This window comes from Engystomops pustulosus, chromosome 1 (assembly GCF_040894005.1).
Source record: "Engystomops pustulosus chromosome 1, aEngPut4.maternal, whole genome shotgun sequence".
Taxonomy (NCBI): domain Eukaryota; kingdom Metazoa; phylum Chordata; class Amphibia; order Anura; family Leptodactylidae; genus Engystomops; species Engystomops pustulosus.
In genome coordinates, this window is record NC_092411.1 from 296,312,558 (window position 1) to 296,328,881 (window position 16,324).

Genomic DNA, 16,324 nt, shown 5'->3' on the forward strand with positions numbered 1-16,324 from the left:
TTGGGGCTGAGTATATGCACATTGTTCATGCTCGCTGCCTAACCAAACACATTCCTAGGAGCAGTGGAAGTCTAGCACAGTGGTTGGTTGTATCATCAACTCTGTTATACTGAAAATAAAGGAGTAGTCTCTATATTGTTCTACACCTAGCGCTGATTCCACTAACTCTGTAGAGCCAGGTCAAGAGAATTATGTGACTTTGGCTGAATTTTAAATTGGTTTTGTCCCTTCCAATTTTGATTTTGTTTTAGGCGCCACAATAAAAGCTAAGTTTTATTCATATAACCCGTTTTGCTCAGTGAAAAATTGTTTAAAATTCTACACGGCAATTGACATCGGTTTATTCTATGACACGTTTGAATTTATTTGTATATTTAATTTGTGCAATATCGTGTTATATTTATTTTATTTACATATTTATAGTTTTTTACTGACCTCATAACTTTTCACCAGTCATGTGCTCTAACTATTTGTACTACTTTTACTTTTGACCCATTTATCATTCATGAGGTCATTTTACCAATCCTATTATTTATTATTTAGCATTTTTAATCGGTAATTATGATCAGCCTCTTATTTCACCCCATTTTGTTTTATTCACTTTTATATATTTTATTTACTAATGCCTACTAATTTAAAATTTTGTTTCTTTTTTGTTTGTTTCCATTTTATTACTACTGTCACGGGCACCCCCGCGATCCATACCATGAATCGCGGGTGCACCCGTGCCTCCGTTGCGGGCACCCCCGTGTTGAAGTAATAAAGAGTTCAATATCAATCAGGCAGAGAGTAATTAATTAAAATAATAAAACGGCCGAAATAACATAGACACAGACAACGATATATCTGTATCATGGAGATCTGAAAAATTATCCCCACGCAGTTTATTTTATACCTTTTCAAAATAGGAGTGTTTATACCATTTACGTAAGTAACTTATGACAGCATGATTAATAAGATATGGAAAAATGTGAAAAAGGATAAAAACAGACATGTGTTTCCCATTTAACATTTATACAGATTTCACAACATTGTTTATCAAAAACTGATTATACCCCTACATATCCTTGTGGTCCTCCGCATCCGTCCAACATCCAAGTCAGAGGCCAACTATTGTGCAACCATTGTGCATAAACAAATTATATTTCTGTATTCCAGATTCTCAGTTTGTACAAAGTTCATGATAACATAAGTAAAGAAGCAGATAACTAAATTAGTTAACCAAGCAAGTTAAACTACTCTAACAGTCCCTCCTTTTTATCAATTCTTTACTAGATACATGAACTATCCCTCTCTACCTAGCCTCAATTTCCATGGGAAACAGTGCATAAGGTCATCCTTCCTACACAATGTGTGAGAGCACTAGTCCTCACAAATTATGGGACGTCCAGCATCCATCCAGAAAACCCCACTGCTTCCCCTATCTTAACTTTTCTTAGTTCACATAAACTAGTACAAGAAGAGGGAATATTTTCATAATGTTTCCACTATATAAAAGTCCATTAATAAGAGTCATAATGTTTCCATTAGATAAGTCCATTAATAAGAGTGTATAGGAATAGCATTATAACATTACTCCACAATAAATGCAATTGGCAAGATTCTCCACGGCTTGTTTTCCACAATAGGTGCACTTAAACTGTGAGGCTGGGCTTGGAGCTGTTGTGGTTGATGCATCCATATCTGAAGTCTGTAGCTCTACTTGAGGGAGTGGAGCAGGTATGGTCATCATCATTACTGGGGATGTGGAGTCTTTGATGATAGTCAAATTAGCTGATTTCGATTGTCCTGCAAAACAATTGGATTTTAGGATCTTTTTCAGTATTAAAAGGAAAATCTTCACTAGGATAAAAATAATCAGTATTAGGAAACAACCTTGTATCAACATATGGAAAATTCCCGATATCCACCCTCCAATTCCTTTAAACCAGTTGAATGGGTTAAGCCATGATAGCCAATCTGGCCAGGTGAATTCGGGTGGCGCTAGATGAGTACCCCTAAACCCCTCTTTAAGTTGGTTTGCTCGATTCAAGTCATGAGTGATCTGAAAGGTGCCATTGGGATCAATAAAATGGCAACATGCTGAGCCCACTATTTGACACAAACCACCCTGGGCTGCAGTAAGATAATCCAATACTACTGCATGCTGATTGGTAACAATAATCAACTGTTTTAAATATATAGATGTCACAGCCACTGCATCAAAAAGATAATCTGTGATGTTATCAAACAGTTCCCCCAAATCCTCAATTTCCTTGGCATTTCTGAGAATTCCTTCTGATAAGAAGTAACTGTTAATTACTGGGGCATACATACCAACCCTCTCAGCCCAAGTAGGTTTTGCATGTATTAACTTAGTAGGATGGTTAAATTGTGGTGTTTCAGGCATTTTAGGAAAATGGGGTGTCTCCCTTTTTGACAACATATGTGCTGGTAAATGTTCAAAGGGAATATCCTTAGAATCCCAAACCCAAGTAGCTGGCTCCAGCCTAGCTAGAGTACAAGTCCCCCCTGCTCCCTGGGGTAGCCATTTAAATGCCTGATTTTCACAGACTATATATACATCATTGGGTAATTTAAACTGCCACCTTCGAACTAAAGCATCTACTATAGAGATTAACATGACAGTGTCATCATACAGACACCATGGGTCGGGGTTATCATCACTTGTAACAATTTGATAAAACATAAGAGGGCCACATTTTGGATGACTAGGTGCCCGTTTCCTAGGATCAATACTCATGTCATCTGCTCCATCCCCCTTAATGCCTTCCACTTCCTCATCAATATTCTCTCCTAGATAATTTGGTCTAAAGAAGGCATCTAATTTGAAACACTCAGCCTTATTACCTGAGGGAAAAAGTGTGGTGTAATTCCAGTGCAAATCATGTAATACTCTAGTCAAATAGTACTTCTGAGCGTTAGCATAATCCTTTTCTTCTCCAGCAAAACTTATTTTAAGGTTTCTGTTAGGGACTTCTCCAACCTCTATGGATGCCTGTGGCCTCCCTTTCCACCCATCTTCCCTATGGTCATACTTGTACCAGGTACCAATTCTAGATGATATATTAACTTGCCACCAGGGTTGTTTTACCCACCCAATTACAGGTAAGGATATGGCGGTATCCCGTTGTGGAGAATCCAACCGTAAGGGGAACAAATCATGACAGGGGACTTGTAACAACTCTTCTATCGGTAAGGGGTTGGCTGCATATGGCATGGAATTAGCAGAAACAGGTGAGTGACTGCAAATCCAGCAATCTGAGAGATTTCTCATTTCAGCCACAATTTTATGATACTTGATGAATTTATTTTCCATCATACTTGTCTCTCCCTTAATTAAAACAATAATTTGGAAATAAAGAAAATAAGACACGATATACTTCCCTAATTTCATGATTTAAGCAACTTTTTGCAATGGGAAGCGTGAATCCAGGTTGGTTTCCCCTCCAGTTTCACTGATGTGGGAGTAGTCAACTGGACTTGGAATGGACCATCAAAGCGTGGATCCAATGCTTTTCTCACGTGTCTTTTAACTGTAACCCAGTCTCCGGGCTTCAGTGAATGGGTGCCTTCAATGGAGGAAGGATCTGGAATGGAACTAAAAACACGATTGTGAATTTGTTGCAAATTTTTATGTACTGCACTTACATATTGTGTCATGTCTGAATGTAATGCCTGGAGCTGTTGAGGAAAGTAAAAACCTGTCCTTGGGGCAGCCCCAAATAAGATTTCATAGGGACTTAATTGGGCTTTCTTAGTTGGCGTTGTCCTGACCGTATGTAAAGCTAATGGCAAACATTCTGTCCATGGTTTACCCGTTTCAGCCATGGCTTTCTGAATTTTTAACTTCAATGTACCATTTAATCTTTCCACCTTCCCACTGCTCTGGGGATGGTAAGGGGTATGGAAAGCTTGCTCAATTCCCAGGGATTGTAATATTTCCTGTAAGATTTCAGAGGTAAAATGGGTCCCTCTATCACTCTCAACAACTTCAGGCACCCCATATCGACACACCACTTCTGCCAAGATTTTCTTTGCCACTGTCTTTGCATTTGCTTTTGCCGTGGGCCAAGCTTCTGGCCATCCCGAGAAGAGATCAACACACACCAGAACATACTCATATGTGCCCACTCGTGGAAGCTGAATGAAATCTATCTGTAGTCTCTGAAACGGGTAGAATGGCTTTGGGCTGCACCTCAAAGGTACTTTCACTGTCTTACCAGTGTTATGGCATGCGCATATGATACAACCCTGAACATACCTAGTAGCAGCGTTGTTGAATCCCGGGGCCATCCATCCTTGATTGATCAAACTTACCATTGCTTCCTTAGACTGGTGGGTAGGTCCATGTACTGTTGCACACATCATAGAGTAGAGTGCTCGAGGAAGGCATAATTTTGTACTAATTGCATACATACCTTCCTCGTTCTTCTCAGCTCCCTTCTTCTTCCACTCCTCCTTCTCCTGTCTAGGAGATTGTTCCTGAAATTGTCTGAGAAGGTCCATATCCACCTCCCCCTTATGTGGCACTAGGGCCACAGTGTGAGCTGATAAGGGGAGGGGAAGCAGAGCTGCCTGTTTAGCCGCGGCATCGGCCCTGCGGTTCCCTTCTGCTTCTCTAGATTGTTCCTTGGTATGAGCTTGTACCTTAATTATTGCAACCAATTTAGGTAAGGCTAACGCTCGGAAAAGTTGAGCCACTGTCTCAGCATTCTTGATGGGTTTGCCTGAGGACCCAACAAAATCTCTACTCCGCCATATCTGGCCGTAATCATGCGCAATGCCAAAACAGTAACGTGAATCGGTATATATGTTCACAGTTTGTCCCTCAGCCATTATACATGCCTCAGTGAGTGCCTTCAACTCTGCCTCCTGGGCCGAGCACCCAGAAGGGAGTGAACCCTGTTTTACCACTTCTTCCAAGGTGGTCACAGCATATCCGGTGTATGGTCTCCCGTCGAGATAGTACCTGGAACCATCAACAAAAAACTCAAAGTCAGCATTTGGAATTGATAATTCAGTTACATTGTCAAGCTCTTTTGTTTCAGTTTTCATTAACTCAAAACAATCATGATCTGCATCAATATCAGGCTGCTCTTCCTCATTCAATTCAGGTAGCAGAGTAGCTGGATTAAGGATAGTACATCTCTTAATAGTAATGTTAGGTGGAGTTAAAAGTGTCACCTCATACTTTGTTAGTCTTGCCATTGATAAATGTCTTATTCGAGCTTGCGATAGCAATTCCTGTACTGCATGCGGCACAAAGATAGTTAATGCATGGTCTAGGACCATGTCAGCAACTTTGTCGGTTAGTAGTGCACATGCTGCCACAGCGCGAATGCAAGAGGGTGCACCCCTGATCACTGTGTCCAGCTGTACTGAATAATATCCAAGGGGGCGGTGTTTACCTCCATGCAATTGGGTTAACACCCCCTTTGCATGTCCATTGACTTCATGACAAAACAAACTGAAATTTAAGGCATAATTAGGAATTCCCAAAGCCGGAGCTGAGGTTATTGCTTCCTTTAACTTTTTGAACCCCTCTTTAGCCTCCAGAGCAAGCGAGAACTGCTGGCCTTTATTGCAGGATGCCAGAACATCAAACAGTGGTTGCATCAAGGAAGAGGCGGATGGAATCCACTCTCTACAATAGCTAACTAAACCCAAAAACGTCCTCAATTCACGGACTGTCCTGGGTTCAGCAAGCCGGGCAACTGCATCTTTTCGGTCTGGTGTAATGTGTTTTGTCTGCTGGGATATACAATGTCCCAGGAACACCACCTTGAGTCTGGCAACCTGCAATTTGTCTTTGGAAACCCTGCATCCCTCCAACTGTAGAAACAAAAGGAGTGACAAAGTTTCCTTGAGACAAATGGATTTGGTCTTTGTACAAAGGAGTAAATCATCCACATACTGAAGCAAGCAAGTGCTCTCATCCTCTGGATGCCAAGAGAGGAGTATCCTAGCCATTGCTTCAGAAAATTCTGAAGGCGATGTAGCCCCCCCTTGGGGCAACCTAGTCCAGCAGAGCTGCCTAGCAAAGAAAGTAAAAGACAGATACAACTGACTTTCCTCATCTACTGGGACTGAAAAGAAAGCATTTGCCAGATCAATTACAGTAAAATATACAGCCCCTGGAGGAATTTGATTCAACAAGGTGTGGGGATTTGGCACTATAGGAGTATTTATGATCATGAGTTTGTTTATTTCTCTAAGATCATGTACCATCCTGTATACCGGGGGCTGTCCTGGTTCTGTCTTTTTCCTTACCGGAAAAAGTGGTGTATTATAAGGGGATCGGCACTCCCTTATGACCCCAATCTTAAGGTACTCTTCAATTTGAACTGCTATGGCCTCTGTCTGTTCCTTGCTCAGGGGGTATTGTTTCATCTTTACAGGTACTGCTCCTGGCTTCAATTTGATTTTTACCGGGGTTACTCTGAGCAGCCCTACATCCGTTTTACTCTTTACCCATAATTCAGGAGGAACTTGTGCAAGCATATCTGCTACCTCCATGTCCTGCTCATTTCCCTTCCACAGTTGCTCCTGTAATGGGTTAAACATAGCAGTTAGTACCGCAAGAATAGGCTCAGTAAGGGGCCCTGTTACCGATATCCCTTTTTTACCGTATCTGATAACAGCATTTATAGCATTTAGAACATCGGCACCAAGTAAATTCACAGGGCAATCTTCAGAAACCAGAAGCTGCATGCAAAGCTCGGTGGTGTCTGATAATCGCAATTTTAAGGGTTTTGTTTCTTTAAGCATGCAGGGTTTGCCCCCCAATCCTGTACCTACAACTTGTGTAGTCCCCAGATACTCACGTGGGATATCATGAGAAGTGATAATTGTACGGCTCGCCCCCGTGTCCACCATACAGTTGACATCGTGGCCATCAGGTAGTGTTAATTTAACTGATGCATTAGGACCAGAATGGGGTGGCACAATCACTACCGAGGACTTCACTAGTTGGGGGCTGCCAATTTCCTAATCCCTAAGGGGACGATTTCCAAAATTTTTACGTTGAGAGTCATCAGGGCGACCTCCTTGATTACCCCTGCCTCTTGAAGGACAATCCTTTTTCATATGTCCTCTTCCTCCACACTCAAAACACAGTCCCTTCTTCCTAAACCTGTCCATTTTTTCATTGTCATCTTGTTGATTCTCTTTTCTTGCTACTGCCTGTGCTAAATCCGCAATCAGTATAGGTACAGTTGCCTGTTTGGCTGCCTGCTTCTTTTTCTTTTTGTTAATTTGCTCCTCTAAACTCCGAAGAACAACCAACGATTGCTCCAAGGGAGTATGCATACATTCTGGGCGGATTCTCAGCAATTCTGTCTTTAATTCTTCTCTCAAACCATTTATGAAACACGTTCTCAATATCCTCCCATCTCTGCTATCTGATTGTGACACATTAAAGTCTTGGTCCACAAAGATAGAAACTAGCCTCGCATGATACTTGTCCACAGACTCATCAGAGAATTGGAAAGCTTCAGGTAATCCAATCCCTGATTGACTAAATATCTCCTTGGTCACAATTTTAAGCCTTTTCATGAACATTTCACCTGACTTGCTCAGTCTTTCATTCCCATTAACTGGAACCTCCTCAATTCCATTAATCCCTGTAACAGGTACACTAGTTATCCTGTCAACAAAAGGAAATCCTGCTGCAGCACTACAGAGGGAATACAAATCAACCCATGCTGCATCATATGTTAGTCGAATCCTCTCCATATTTTTGTAGAACCCATTAGGATTCTTGTATGGGTCTGGTAATTTGTCAACCATTATTAATTGTTCCCCCTGGGTCCAGGGTTTATACCAGGTTATTCGCTGTACTGTGTCAGTTGATTCTCCCTCTGTTGTCCTCTGAGTTATAACAGGAAATGCTGTTACTCCTCTAGGTGTCTGCTGACCACATGTAGAACATCCTGGACTAGTCTCATGAGTATGCACAGTACCACATTTACAAACCCATGTCGCTGAACGCAAATTCATTTTATCCTTGTTAGGTTCTTCAACTACATTACTTCTGTCTCCTCTACCATTAATGCTATGAGCACTCCAGCTCTCTCCATCCCTAAGAATCTTTGTTAATAAACGTGGACGTGTAAGGGTGTAAGGAGTTGACACTCCTACAGGGGAAGTTGGAGAATTACTAGGGAAACTATTTAGTCTCCAGCAGACACTTGCAAACTCACTCTTAGGCGTTCTGCATCTTTCACATCTATTTGCCTGCTCAAAGTTACAGTACTGGCAATAGCCACACCTCCAACCTTGCTCACCTCCCTGAAAGGAGGGACTTGAAGGAGAAGATGGATTAGAATGCCTCCATGCCCATGTTGCTGTGCTCGTATATGCCGGGGGTCCCATGTTTGCCCTTTCCAAAGCTGTCATATCCCCATATTCAGTACTGGAACTGTGATGACCCCAGTCCATAAGGGGTGACAGATCTGGATATATGCCTGAACCAGCTTGTCCAGGCGCTATAGGGGTTCCTGGAGTTGGGACACCTACATGATATCTCCCATACCTTAGTGCATCTGAGCAAAAATTCTTAACCCTATATTCCTCCTCATCATCCTGTGTATTATAAAGGGGATCATGCCTCATTGAGGTTGTCAGCCATGCTTGAACTTGCATGCGATACCCATGCCTGTCTATCCAGTCCTTCTCCTCCTTTAGAAATCTCTTCCACCTATTAGCATCAAGACATCCAACTGGTGGCATACCAGCTCTCTTAAGGATAGTCTTGGCATTCTTGATTGCCCATTTCCCATGCTCTACCTTAACTAAATCCTTCATTGTAATCTTGGGGATGACCTTTCCTGCCCCTTTCCTGGATTTAGAAAAGATAAGTCCCATAGCAGTCAGCCGTGCAGTAGCTAATTGCACAGTGTAATATCCCGCTATGTAAAATCACTCTGAATTCACAAATCCCCTGAGTTGGTCAGACTAGACGTTTGTAAATTCTGTATAGGAAACTAGCTGTATCTCAGTACGAGGAGGTTCTCGTGCTTGCTGGCAAATCCTGCACCACAAGTAGGTATAGACAAAGAACCACAAAAGTAATCCAATAACAATAGCTATATACTCTTCATACATTAGTATGCTTATTCACCCCTGGTTATTTTACTCTAATTCTCAAAAAGCATATATGTGCACAGCAACATTACCTTGTCTTACTATTTTAGCAGCAAAATAGATTTTTAGCAGCAAGATACTGGAAAATCTGGTGATATTCACCACTACTAATAAGCGGGATGTGTTAAAAGCAGAAACAACATGTAGAGAGACAGACTGACTCCTGACTCGGTGCCCCTTGGCGAACCAGGTTAATCACCGGGAACTACAGAAGTCCTATCCCGACTCAATTGGACCTCTCCTGTTGCCAGGATCAGCCACTTCACTCAGGCTGCGCCGGGCTAATAGATATCAACCCTTTGCAGTGTACACAAGACAAAAACAACTCAACAAAAGCAGTCACACACACAATGTGCCTGGGTGTTTTTACTATTCACTAAAGGCTGAACTAATTTGAAGTTTTAAATACCTGCAACTTCAAATATATAATAATTATACTAACGGACTCCTTTATGACAGTCAGGCAGAGCGTGATCTGATCACTAACGCTCTTCACACAGGGTATGGTTTATTTAACCCTCATACAAGCATTCCACAAGCAAGGAGTCTCATGGGTGTTTAGACAAACAGGACAAGGAAATCAAATCTCATAGACAGAAGACACAGAAACACACTGGCTTACGTACGCATATCTAAGAAAGGCATAGGCAAATGGTTAGTAACACAATAAATCAATACAATATGATTCAATATGACATTTGAGGTAAAAAAAGGTAGGAAAGATTAGGAAGAAAAAGATTAGGAAGAAAATATTAGAAACCTTTACAAAAGTTTAAAAATAAGATATATATATAACCATATAACTACCCCTCAAAAAAATTCTATATTAAAAATTAATCACAATCTACCTGCGATGATGCCTGGAGCTTGCAATCTGGACTGAGCCAAAACAGCCCTTAGCGTAGGAAAGCAGTGAGACAAGGGCTCACTCACCTAGGATACGATTTCCTCAACCAGGGAGCTGCTCTTGCCGGCCAGTCTTCAGATCAAGGTTCAGGATCTCGCTGGGGCCTCCAAAATGTTGAAGTAATAAAGAGTTCAATATCAATCAGGCAGAGAGTAATTAATTAAAATAATAAAACGGCCGAAATAACATAGACACAGACAACGATATATCTGTATCATGGAGATCTGAAAAATTATCCCCACGCAGTTTATTTTATACCTTTTCAAAATAGGAGTGTTTATACCATTTACGTAAGTAACTTATGACAGCATGATTAATAAGATATGGAAAAATGTGAAAAAGGATAAAAACAGACATGTGTTTCCCATTTAACATTTATACAGATTTCACAACATTGTTTATCAAAAACTGATTATACCCCTACATATCCTTGTGGTCCTCCGCATCCGTCCAACATCCAAGTCAGAGGCCAACTATTGTGCAACCATTGTGCATAAACAAATTATATTTCTGTATTCCAGATTCTCAGTTTGTACAAAGTTCATGATAACATAAGTAAAGAAGCAGATAACTAAATTAGTTAACCAAGCAAGTTAAACTACTCTAACACCCGCGATCCATATCGCGGATCGCGGGTGCACCCGTGCCTCCCTCCGCTGCCCTGGTCCCGCTCCGGTGCACTCACCTCTCCTGGCTCCCGCTCCCGTCTGGACCAGGTCTCGCGCGCGGCCCCGCTCCCTAGGGCACGCGCGCGGCACTGTCTCAAGATTTAAAGGGCCAGCGCACAGGTGATTAGTATTGGTCATTTCCTGTTTTGTATAATACCCTTTGTTTCCCATCATTCCCTGCCGGATCTTTGTGCCTCTTAGCCTTAGAGAAAGCTTCCTAGCGAGTATTGCTGTGTTCCTGCGTATTGCCTGTATTCCTGCGTATTCCTGTATTCCTGCGTTCCAGTGTATTCCTGTGTGTTCCCGTTCCTGAGTCCTGTGTTGCCGTGTTACCTGTGTTCCTCCCTGTTGCTGTGTGCCTGTGTTCCCGTTCCCACCTGCCTGGACCTCCTGTTGCTGACCCCGGACTTGAACCTGACGTTGCATCTCTGCCGCCTGCCCTGACCCTGTGCCTGGACCCGACTACGAGTTTGTCATCCGCTAAGGTACCTCGACCTCGGCTGCCACCGTGGGCTAGTCACACCTGGGAACGACCTAGTGGTATCCTGCCGCAGCAAGTCCAACCCGCTTTGCGGCGGGCTCTGGTGAAAACCAGGTGCCGCTAGGCTCCGGTTCCGGGTGTTGGCTAGTTACATCTCCCGCGGTGGTCCAGAGGATCCACTGATCCCAACAGTAAGATCCGGCCATGGATCCCGCCGAGGCTCCTTCTCCCAGTCAGCCTGATCTCGCCACCATCGTGATCCACCAGTCCCGGCAGATTGCAGCACAGCGGAATCAGCTAGAGCAAGTCACTGCCATGCTCCAACAACTACTTGCTACCCAACATCAGCAACAGTCTCCTGAAGCGGCCGCTGCGACCCCTGCTACCCCGGCTTATCGTCCTGCTGCTGAACCCAGGCTACGCCTCTCTTTGCCCGGCAAGTATGATGGAGATCCAAAGATGTGCAGGGGCTTCATAACCCAGTGCTCCTTGCACATAGAACTCATGCCGTCGCAATTTGCCACAGAGCGGTCCAAGGTGGCATTTGTCCTCAGCCTTCTTTCCGGGAAAGCCCTGGCCTGGGCTACTCCGCTTTGGGACAGAGATGACCCGGTTGTGTCTAGCCTCACTGCGTTTCTGTCGGAGTTCCGGTCAGTCTTCGAGGAACCAGCACTAGCCTCCTCTGCGGAGTCTGCGTTGTTGAACTTGTGTCAGGGCAACTCATCGGTGGGAGAGTACGCAGTTCAATTCCGCACCCTGGCTTCTGAACTTGCGTGGAACGATGCAGCCCTCATCGCTACGTTTAAGAAAGGGCTCTCTGCGCAGGTCAAGGACGCACTGGCAGCTCGGGATCTTCCATCTACTCTGAGTGACCTCATCACCTTGGCCACTCGAATTGATGTTCGGTTTAAGGAACGAGCTGAGGAACTACGCTCCGAGTATCCCCAAGGCCGTGTTAGACGCATTCCTCGCCTGGCGCCAGTCTTCCAAAGGCCGCTCCAGGGCCCGCCTGAATCTTCTGCTGAGGAGCCCATGCAGGTTGACCGAACTCGGCTCACTCTACAAGAGCGTTCAAGACGCCGACAGGAGAACCTCTGTCTGTACTGTGCCAGCCCAGAGCATTTCATCGGTTCCTGTCCTGTCCGTCCTCAACGTCCGGGAAACGCAAGCACCTAGGCTTCTTGGGAGAAGCGTCCCTAGGTGTAAGTACAGCTTCTCCACGTCTGACTCTTCCCGTGCTCCTCAGCGTTGGCACCGGTACCCAGATCCAGGTTACTGCCTTCCTGGACTCGGGCTCTACAGCGAACTTCGTGGATGCAGCCTTGGTCTCTCGGCATCACTTCCCGGTGGTTCGTCTCGAGAAGCCATTGTCTATTGCCTCGGTCAATGGTCAGATTCTCTCCGTGCCCATCTGGTTTCGCACGGAGCCCCTGCTTCTGCAAGTTGGTGCCCTACATCAAGAGAGACTTTCTTTTTTTGTGCTGCCCCAGAGCACATCTGCTCTACTGCTGGGTCTCCCCTGGTTGCAGCTTCATGCCCCTGTACTGGACTGGTCCTCCGGGCATATCCTCCGTTGGGGACCGAACTGTGCTTCACGTTGTATGCAGATTCCCCGTCCGCTACCTGTGAGGACTTCGACTCTGGCTCCCAAGTCTCTGGAGTGTCTGCCAGCTTGTTATCGGGACTTTTCGGATGTTTTCTCCAAGAAGCAGGCGGAGATTCTACCACCACATCGTCCCTATGATTGCCCTGTGGATCTTCTTCCTGGCGCCACTCCTCCCAGAGGTCGTGTCTATCCTCTTTCTGTACCTGAGTCTCTAGCCATGTCCGACTACATCAAGGAGAATCTACAGAGGGGTTTTATACGCAAGTCCTCCTCTCCGGCTGGCGCAGGTTTCTTCTTCGTTACCAAGAAGGTCGGCTCCCTACGTCCCTGTATAGACTTTCGTGGGCTGAATAAGATCACGGTAAAAAAACGTTACCCCCTGCCATTGATTACAGAACTCTTTGATCGCCTACGTGGTTCCAAGGTGTTCTCCAAGCTGGACCTCCGTGGTGCTTACAATCTCATCCGGATCCGCAAAGGTGATGAGTGGAAGACGGCGTTTAACACCCGTGACGGGCACTTTGAGTATCTAGTGATGCCCTTTGGACTGTGTAATGCCCCTGCTGTTTTTCAGGAGTTTGTGAACGACATTTTTCGGGACCTTCTTTATACTTGTGTCGTGGTCTACCTCGATGACATCTTGGTGTACTCTCCAGACCTTGAGTCCCACCAGGCACATGTATGACAAGTTCTAGGTCGACTTCGTGCCAATCACCTCTATGCCAAGTTAGAAAAATGCCTGTTTCACCAGCACTGCCTTCCCTTCCTCGGTTACATAATTTCCGACAGAGGCCTCCAGATGGACCCCGCGAAGCTGTCTGCAGTTCTTCAGTGGCCACGTCCAGAGGGTCTCCGAGCCATACAGAGGTTCCTGGGGTTTGCGAACTATTACCGTCAGTTTATTCCCCATTTCTCCACTCTGGTGTCCCCCATCGTGGCGCTCACCAAGAAGGGTGCCAATCCACGTGCCTGGTCTCCAGCTGCTGAAATGGCCTTCTCCAAGTTAAAGTCTGCTTTCTCCTCGGCTCCCGTACTCTCTAGGCCAGATACGGACAAACCCTTTCTTCTGGAGGTGGACGCATCCTCCATAGGAGCTGGAGCGGTGCTCACTCAGAAAGGGCCCAAGGGCCGAACTTTGACTTGCGGTTTCTTTTCCAAGACTTTTTCCCCAGCTGAGAGAAATTATTCCATTGGAGACAGAGAACTATTAGCCATCAAACTTGCTCTTGAAGAATGGCGGTATCTTCTGGAGGGAGCTCTCCATCCTGTTTGTGTGTACACTGACCACAAGAATCTTCTGTACCTCCAGACAGCCCAGCGCCTGAATCCCAGGCAAGCCCGGTGGTCTTTGTTTTTCTCCCGCTTTGACTTGCTGATTCATTTTCGTCCGGCAGACAAGAATGTGAAGGCTGATGCTCTGTCCCGTTCGTCAGATGTTGTTGGAGATGAACCAGTTCCTCGGCACATAATTTCTCCTGATCAGCTTGTTGTTGCAGCTCCGGTGGACCTTCGGCAGCTGCCTCCTGGCAAGACGTATGTTAGACCTGCTCTCAGGAAGAGGATTCTGTCTTGGGGACATTCTTCTCGTCTGGCTGGGCACCCTGGGGTGCAACGCTCCTTGGCCCTCATCTCCCGCTATTACTGGTGGCCACACCTGGTCAAAGATGTTCGGGAGTTTGTGGGATCCTGCTCCTCCTGTGCCCGCAATAAAGCCTCTCGTCTCAAACCGGCTGGACTGTTATTCCCGTTGCCGATACCCAGTCGCCCGTGGTCTCACGTGGCAATGGACTTTGTTACTGATCTGCCTGTCTCCTCGGGCAATACTGTCATCTGGGTGGTGACGGACCGGATTTCCAAAATGTCCCATTTTGTTCCCCTTCCAGGTCTTCCGTCTTCACCACAGCTTGCCAGTTTGTTCTTCAAACATATCTTCCGTCTGCATGGCCTTCCGCTTCACATTGTGTCCGATCGAGGAGTTCAGTTTGTCTCTAAATTCTGGCGTTCTTTATTTAACCAACTGCAGGTCATCCTTGACTTTTCTTCTGCTTACCACCCTCAGTCGAATGGTCAAGTAGAGAGGGTGAACCAGACTTTGGGCTGCTACTTGCGCCACTTCGTCTCAGCCCGTCAAGACAATTGGACTGACCTTCTACCTTGGGCTGAGTTCTCTTACAATTCACTGGACTCGGGATCTACTGGTTCGGCTCCGTTCTTTGTGGTCAATGGACGTATTCCTCGCCCACCTCTCCCGCTGTCTACTCCCTCTGTTGTCCCTGCGGTGGAGGATCTGGTGCAGGATCTCAAGGCTGTTTGGGACCAGACCCGCCAGTCCCTTCTACGAGCTTCAGACCGTACCAAGACCCAGGCTGATAAAAGACGTCGAGCTCCTCCTGTCTTCTCTCCTGGTGACAAAGTATGGCTATTCTCCAGATACGTCCGGCTTAAGATACCCAGCTATAAACTTGGGCCCGGTTCCTTGGCCCCTTTGAGGTAATCAAGCGTATTAATCAAGTGGCATACAAGCTCCGCCTTCCTCCATCTATGCGCATCCCAAACTCCTTTCCCTCCTGAAGCCTGTCATCCTGAACCGCTTCACCCAGCAATCCCCTCCTCCGGCTCCTGAGGCTGATTCTCCAGATGTATATGAAGTCAAGGAGGTTCTGGACATGAAGTTCGTAAGGGGTAAGCGGTTCTTCCTTGTAGATTGGAAGGGGTTCGGGCCTGAGGAGAGATCCTGGGAGCCTGAAGAGAATATTTTTGATCGGACTCTCCTCCAGAGGTTTCTTGGGATCAAGAAGAAGAGGGGGAGGCCGAAGGGGGGGGGGTACTGTCACGGGCACCCCCGCGATCCATACCACGAATCGCGGGTGCACCCGTGCCTCCGTTGCGGGCACCCCCGCGATCCATATCGCGGATCGCGGGTGCACCCGTGCCTCCCTCCGCTGCCCCGGTCCCGCTCCGGTGCACTCACCTCTCCTGGCTCCCGCTCCCGTCCGGACCAGGTCTCGCGCGCGGCCCCGCTCCCTAGGGCGCGCGCGCGGCACTGTCTCAAGATTTAAAGGGCCAGCGCACAGGTGATTAGTATTGGTCATTTTCTGTTTTGTATAATACCCTTTGTTTCCCATCATTCCCTGCCGGATCTTTGTGCCTCTTAGCCTTAGAGATAGCTTCCTAGCGAGTATTGCTGTGTTCCTGCGTATTGCCTGTATTCCTGCGTATTCCTGTATTCCTGCGTTCCAGTGTATTCCTGTGTGTTCCCGTTCCTGAGTCCTGTGTTGCCGTGTTACCTGTGTTCCTCCCTGTTGCTGTGTGCCTGTGTTCCCGTTCCCACCTGCCTGGACCTCCTGTTGCTGACCCCGGACTTGAACCTGACGTTGCATCTCTGCCGCCTGCCCTGACCCTGTGCCTGGACCCGACTACGAGTTTGTCATCCGCTAAGGTACCTCGACCTCGGCTGCCACCGTGGGCTAGTCACACCTGGGAAAGACCTAGTGGTATCCTGCCGCAGCAAGTCC

At 46.1% G+C, this 16,324-nt stretch overlaps 1 long non-coding RNA gene across 1 annotated transcript; it reads right to left on the reverse strand.

Moving 5' to 3' along the window:
- Nucleotides 1-843: 843 nt before the first annotated feature.
- LOC140083851 (uncharacterized) lies at nucleotides 844-10,653 on the reverse strand. The gene is made up of 2 exons (XR_011849949.1): nucleotides 9,996-10,653; nucleotides 844-1,788 (listed from the first exon to the last, which is right to left on the reverse strand). It is a non-coding gene; the product is annotated as an uncharacterized lncRNA (long non-coding RNA).
- Nucleotides 10,654-16,324: the final 5,671 nt, after the last annotated feature.